The sequence below is a fragment of the Lepisma saccharinum genome, chromosome 1, assembly GCF_977018435.1.
Source record: "Lepisma saccharinum chromosome 1, izLepSacc3.1, whole genome shotgun sequence".
In the NCBI taxonomy this organism is placed as follows: Eukaryota; Metazoa; Arthropoda; class Insecta; order Zygentoma; family Lepismatidae; genus Lepisma; species Lepisma saccharinum.
The window spans coordinates 50,337,172-50,344,610 of record NC_139229.1 but is presented as its reverse complement, the minus strand read 5'-3'; positions in this window follow the sequence as shown (position 1 = coordinate 50,344,610).

The window sequence follows — 7,439 nt, the reverse complement described above, 5'->3', positions numbered from 1 at the left end:
AACTAAATGTCGAATGTACCCCCACAATAGGGTTTATCCGAATAGTGGGTTTGGGATTTCTTCCTTATTTTTCTGTGATGCCTGATTGGTTGATATCAGGGTTGTTAAAGGTCCAGGAATTTTAAATAAATTCAATTCCGGTCGAGGAGACAAAATCAGCAAGCGTAAATGGGTTCTGGACCGTAAAGAACCTTTTTATCTGTAAAGTATTTCAATTCGGTCCAGGAACCTTTATTCCAGGATCAATTTAAATACGGTCCAGGAACCTTTTTTTTTTCGAACAAATTTAAATACGGTCCGGGAACCTTTATTCCAGGTTCAATTTAAATACGGTCCAGGATTTTTTTTTTTCGAATCAGTTTAAGTAGGGTCCAAGTCCCGTATTGAAATGAAACAATACGCAACTTGGATCGAATACGGACCTGACGATAAACAATTACAGTATCCACTTGTGAGCATGAAAGACCAATCAAGGTGCTGGTTGTCTCGAGAATCCAAGGTACAAGGCAGAAATGGGCGAAACGCAAATGCTGCAGTTCCTTCACTTGGTTGTAGCAGCACTGCCCTTCCCTGTTGTAATATCTGCTGGGAACACAGCAGCCTCACGTTACCTCATCGACGACTCCCATTGGCTGCGGTTCCTGGATCGGATGGTGGAGCAACACGTGAAGGGTTTGTTTGAACTCAATGTGACGCCATGTAGTCCATTGCGTTATGTACAGCAGTGGCGAAGCGTAGATTTCCTAGCAGGGTAGGCACAAAAGTGCGACAATTTCCATTAGTTGCTTAAATATGTAAAAAGAAAGGGAGGGGGCTATGTCATGGAGAGTGGTTCAATGTCTCTCCAGGCCGCTTCTTTACTTGCCAGTGGCGTGACGTTCTCGAGCCCTGTTGTCCTTTCTTCATCACTTTTATTCTAAATTTATTTTGCAATTGAGGTGTAAAGGGCTAGAACCCCCCCCCCCGCCCATAATTTTCGGGTCAGTCTGACGTTTGTGCCGTGAGCAGACGACAGAATTCCGCACTTTCAGCGACTGTCAGTTTGGTACGTTCTACTGCTGCCAACTTAGTTCTTTTTAGCAAGACTTCCTCGCACCGAGGAAAACACCATTGTTATCTGTTGTCTAACTAAAGGAATGATTGTAGTTAATTCCAGTCATGGCTTTCTAGATAAATGAATTTCTAACACCTGTATGTGCAAGTAAACATAATTTAAATTTTGAATATTTTCGTCTCATTTGTTCTGCTCTATGCAAATCGTGACGATGAGAATGTATGGAGAATGAATTAAAGATGATCAGGAAACATTGACATGACCACAATTAGGTCACCTGGCTTCGTAACGTGTTAGGATGACCACCACGGGACCACCACATAGGATCTTTGTTTGGGACCCGGCAACACGACAGGTTACTATGTAACATATAAACAGGTTATAATAAATGTAGTTGCTTGAGAGAATGGAATCCCAATTTTTAGGCGCAATTCAGCTCTTTTCTGCCAATCCAATGTGACAACACTGGCTTGTTCCGCCAGACCTGAAACAGACATGACCCGCGCAATAACCCCATAACACAAAACTCTTTGTCCGAAACCCAAAAAAAGTCTTCCCTTGTATTGAACTCTCATTGACCGACCTCTTCTCTTGTTATCCCTTCAGGCAGAGGCGTGGCGTGCATGTAGCCGCTGTTACCGCAGGTAACACCAAAATATAAAGAATTGAAGAACCCGTCTTAAAATATTATTACGTACATAAACTGGTAATATTGTCGTAAAGTAAACATTGCAGACTGACATTTTTTCTGACACCGGCAAAAGCGAAGAGAGGACTGATCCGGTACCCTCCACAGGCAACATGAGGAAGGGGCCCTGAGTCCACCCAAGGAACACTTTCCGTCGCGGGAAAGACTGTTACGGCGGGAGGAGGAGGCGGGTTAATGGCATTCCGTTTAGCCGGCGCAGTTGCCGGTGATCCTTACCGGAAACATACCAGTGTTGCCATATTCAATTGACAGAAAAGAGCTAAGTCGCCTAATCGGGTCTATCTTACTCTGAAGGTGTCCAGTCACACTGGGGAACGATGGCGCAGTGGTAGCGTTGCCACCTTATAATCAAGAGATTCCGGGTTCGATACCCGGTGGAGGCACAAGTGGTTCGGATCCAACTTTAAACTGTCCCGATTAGCATTACTGTTCATGAAGTGGACTTAAATCGCCAAATCAAAATTTTAAAAAATCAAATCACACTGGGGCAAAAGCAAACTACCAAGTGATATTTTGTATTTACACTAAATATCAGCGATTATGAAAGTCCTCTTTGTCCTTCTTCGACATCATGGGCGAGAAGGAGAGGAGAGGGATGGGTATGGTCAAGGGGTCCGCTGTCCTTCTAAAAATGTCAACCTAAAATTCTATATTTCACACATATAATATTATTTCGGTTACAGGAATTTGTGATAATTGTTGATAATACTGATTGAGATTGACATACGTTGTCGCAGGAATGCAATAATTTCGGATTGAAGCAATGTTTCTGAGGTGGTAGAACTGTTTTTGTGTGAAAACAATACTTACAAGCATAATTTCCCGATTGTTATCTTAGCACGCTCTGAAGTGTCAGGTGTCGTAGGTTCGAATCCTCAGCAAGAAATGGTTATTTCAATGTTCGTTGTTATTATTTTCCTTACATAATTATAAAAATTAATAATTACATACACAAAGAAATAATAATTTTATTTCAATAATTCACCATGCATCCTCATCGTCACGATTATCCTATAAAGCGAAAGCCTTAAAGGTAGCAAGGGACGTAAAATATACGAAATAGTAGTGGTGTCAGAAATGAGATTTCAGTGGATTTAGCGAAACATGGGAGTGGGAGTAGTTAGGAAACAGATGAAGACTACATCTACTCTACATACGTCTTATTTGAAACGAAGCCCGACCCTGTGGCCGAGTGGTTAGCACATCGCGCTGCGACGCCAAGGGTCCCGGGTTCGAATCCCGGTCGGGCTTGGTTGTTTGTGAATGTCCATTCATCAATTTCATCATTTCATCACTCATCCCCATCTTCGCAAATTAGCCAAGAGGCACAAAACGCGAAGTAAAATAAACTAAATCAATCAATTATTTGAAACGAAAAGTTTCGCGATTTGGGCAAATCTGGTTTCAAAAGAACTAAGATGGCAACATTAGTAGAACTGGACTTCTTGCAGGTTCCGAGGGAAATATTGGGGAAGGGCCGATGCTGGAGGGGAGGGGGCAAGGAGGGTGCTTCACGTGTTACAAAAGTAAACAACGGTTTGTGGGAGGGACTGTGCAGTGGGAGTTTTGTGACTGGTGTCTTTCGTCTTTATGTTGTTTTCGGGCATTGTCAATTAATTAATGAAGCTTGCTCCGAGTTCCGAGATGGCGGGTTCATCCTATGTGGACAGTATGTGTAATCGTGCGATAGAAGATATTTTGAAGCAATCTTTCGGTTCGTTATTTTGCAGAAAAAATTGAAATTGTGGCGAAAGGTAGGCCAAAGCCTATTTTGAACGATTTAAAAACCAAGTCGTCTGCTGGATATGACCGACATTTCAATGTTTCGTGGTATAACGACTATCCGTGGTTATGTGGATGTGTGCAGTTGTCGAAACTCTTTTGTTGGCCATGTACTCTATTTTCGGGTGAAAAAAAAAAACGTGTCGAATTTAGATGTGGATAACATGGACCATGACCATGACGCACCCAAAAATTCAAATTCAACAAATTCAAATGAAAAACTTCTCTTTATGACAGCATCATAGAACATTTTTGATTTGATTTGATTGATTTTGCTTCGCTTGTGCCACTTTTGGTTAATTTGCGAAGATGGGGATGAGTGATGATATGATTAAATTGATGAATAGACATCACAAACGCCCATGCCCAAGCTAGGTTTCGAACCCGGGATCCCAGCATCATATAACAATTTTCAAAGTCGGATTGATCTGCTCTATAAGTAGCCTTCGATGTTTCTGTAAGTATCAAATTACGTATTATTGTGTCAACAACCAATGTTTGCGATTTCACTTAAGTCCTTATGTCAACATTTTTTTTCCTGATTAATAACTTTACCAAAATCTAGTATTGAATTGCATACGTACCAGATTAATATTATATGAACTACTTGGAAGACATTGGGGGGGGGGGGGAGCATGAGGTGGGGAGGCGCCCAAGTCTCCCTTAAATGTCCTACTGATAACCGGTAACACTTTTAAAAATCCACGCCACGCCACTGCCTTCAGGGTAAACGAAACTGCCTACCTCTTCGCTTGTGTCGGCTGCATAAAAAAATGTCTGCTTGTAATATTTATTCAAAGACAGTGTTAACGCATTAAATAACGTTTCAACAACTTTGAATTTTTTGAAATACTTTGCTGTCACTTGCCACTACTACTTTCAAAGGAAAATATAGTTGAAAACATTTTAGAAATGATGTTATAAGAAGGAAACGTGAAAGACCAAAAGTGGGTCCTACCTTACCGATGATTGCATCTTCACTGAATTAAGAACTCTATTGTTCTTGCATTTCAGTCCGGCACTTCTTGCGTAAATCTGATCGCTGCACAACACACGAATCACAAACAAAGCTCTACCGCCACGAACCTCGCGCTCCGAGCCACTCTCCCTTGTAGCGTCCTGAGCAGGAGGCAAGTTTTCACAGAGAGGGAAAGAACGAGGGAATCCCCGTTCACGATAAAAATGAATTATTCTATTTCCAGTGAAAGTAAAACTACTTTGTAAATATAAGGCGTAGCTAGCATTTTAATTTACATAATTTGGTATGAAGACTTACTTTACAAATATAAGTTCTTTAGACTTTCTGTTTACCCTACGGTGTTGGGTGAATCGACAAGACCATCAGCACTCTGACCAGAAAACGAAGTCGGAACTACAGTACTCCGTAATTTTCAATTTCACTTACACTTGTCGATGAAAGGAAGGAAAACCTAAGTTTCGTACAAAATATGGAGAATGTACAATGAAATAGAAATATCTCTGCACGAACACAGGCTAATGTTTACAAAAAATGCCGGTACACCACAAATTTCCAACCCTGGCGGAAATGCAGTGTTGCTGATATTCTGTTCGTCCTAGTGGGTAACACCGAGAGGCCGGCCTCAGGAGCACGTTATAAGCATACGTACAGAACTCGTAAGATTAGGCTTCCCGCATATACGACCGTACGCATTACCTTCTCAATCTGAAAGCCTGATGGCTTGCTCCGGTCACGTGACTAAACGTCATCACCTGGAGGCGAGATAGCTGCCATGTTTGATTTGCTTCTTGGGAATCAATGTTGGACCTTTTTAGTGAATATGGAATTGTAATGCAAATTTAAGAACTGTAATCGAGTTTACATCACGTGTAAATATGCTTAAATGTGGAAGAGGTATGGTGTATAAGTCTTGTGTACTCAATTGCAGAGGCAATTACAATGAAAAAGGTAAGAGTAACATTCACATTTCTTCAAGATGTTGTTAAAAATGAGAAATTTTTAGGGCAATTCCTTGTTATTCAGTCACTACGAAAATATACAAGTAACAAATGTATTATACTAAAAAATAAATAATAGTAATAGTTCATGATGTAAACATTTCATGTGTCCGAAATAGGCATCAAATATACTCACTCGTAAATGTGGACAACATGTCAACATTTTTTTTAAAATCATCAAATAATTTACCCTGAATTACAAACGTTGGTTAATATTACGTCTACCAAAGCAATTTGTTAGTGTAAATTTTATGCAAGCATTCGATAAATTATTCATATTATTTACACACATTTTCAGTTTCAAAATGTGCTTAATGAAAGAAAGCTATACAACGGGGCAAAGTTGATACATGTATACATTTATTCTTATTTTATCCCGCTTTATGCTTCTTTATGCTAATCGGAGGCTAATGGAAGATATGTTGTACATTTAAATACAAAGGTGCGTTGTGTAACAAGAACGTCGATGAAATATTCGTGTGTAAAACTATCCAAGAATATATATATTACTTATGTTTCAAATACAAATGTTTTCACACAGAAAGCATTTTGTTACCTAGCTATGTTAATGTGAACTACAAATGTATTAAATTTTTAAAACTGTTTCATATGAACTGCTTTTTATTTTTTGTCTTTGTGAAGCTTCAATGTTCGTAACTTTGATTATTAAATCACGATTTTTCTAACGGAATGTAAAAAACAGTGTAAGGAAATATTCCCAAGTGAACGTTAAAATGGAAATATTAATCTGCTTTTTTTCTCAATGAAACTCTTAAGTTATTGTCACAAATCTTACTATAGGTCTTTTCAGTTCTTACGGCGGGCGCTCTAGAAGCTGGCAAGGTGAGTGGGGAGCGGGGAATTCGCCGCAGACCAACCAGACAACAGCGGTGGCGCCGAGATATACGACGTGGCGGAAATAAGTACTACGCGAACCTCGTTCTACAGGTTTTTGCATTTCTTATCGCGCTGGATTGGTCGCTTTCCCGCTCCCCACTTCCCTTACCAGCTTCTAGAGCGCCCGCCGTAAGAACTGAAAAGACCTATAACGACAATGAAAAGATTCAATTTGTTTATTATCTTTCGTTCAATAAAGTCAATAGGATCGAAATTACAATGTGACAAATTATTTACGTTTAGTCTTTATACACAGAAATGTAACATTGCCCTTGTACCAATTTCTTTCGCTTTTGCTGCAAGAATATAGAAATTAAGGTTTTGTATTGAGATTGTATAGCTACACAGAATATCTACATTATCTGGTTGATTAATTTTGGGTAAACTTAAAGACAATTTATTTGATTAGGTCACTTGGAAAGTTTACGGTCAACCTAACATGTTTTTTATTTAATCAATTGATTTTACATACAAAAGTTCATATTAAAGCGGTTACGAGTTTTACTGTAGCTGACCAATATTCCCGATAATATTTTTCAAAGATATACAATGTTTAAATATTTCCGACAGGACGTTTCTAACGGTTTTCAACTCTTTCTTTGTGCTATGGTAGGAATTTTTGTGGTGGCCATAGTGACTTCCTGAATGAAAATTTTGGTGTAAATATTCAATATTATGCATTTTTCTTCTAACTATATTCGTCGGGAGGGTTAATGTCAAAATTTAACTTCAAAAGAGAAATAAATATACCTTAATTATCTACGGTAAAATTACGTCAAGGAGTTTACAGCGTTAAGACGATCGCCTCCAGATGATGACGTCTTGAATGAGCACTGTGGCCTGAACCTCAAGATGGTCTTGCCGTACGACGGAATGTGAAGAGAAGAGGCCCCAGCAAATGTGCCTCACTCCGTGGAAAGTTCGTATACTGGACAGGGTTAGAATTTTTTTGTAATTATCATAAATGAAAATTCCAAACTTTTCCATTGCATTACATGTGTTTCGACAAAATAAGTAAAT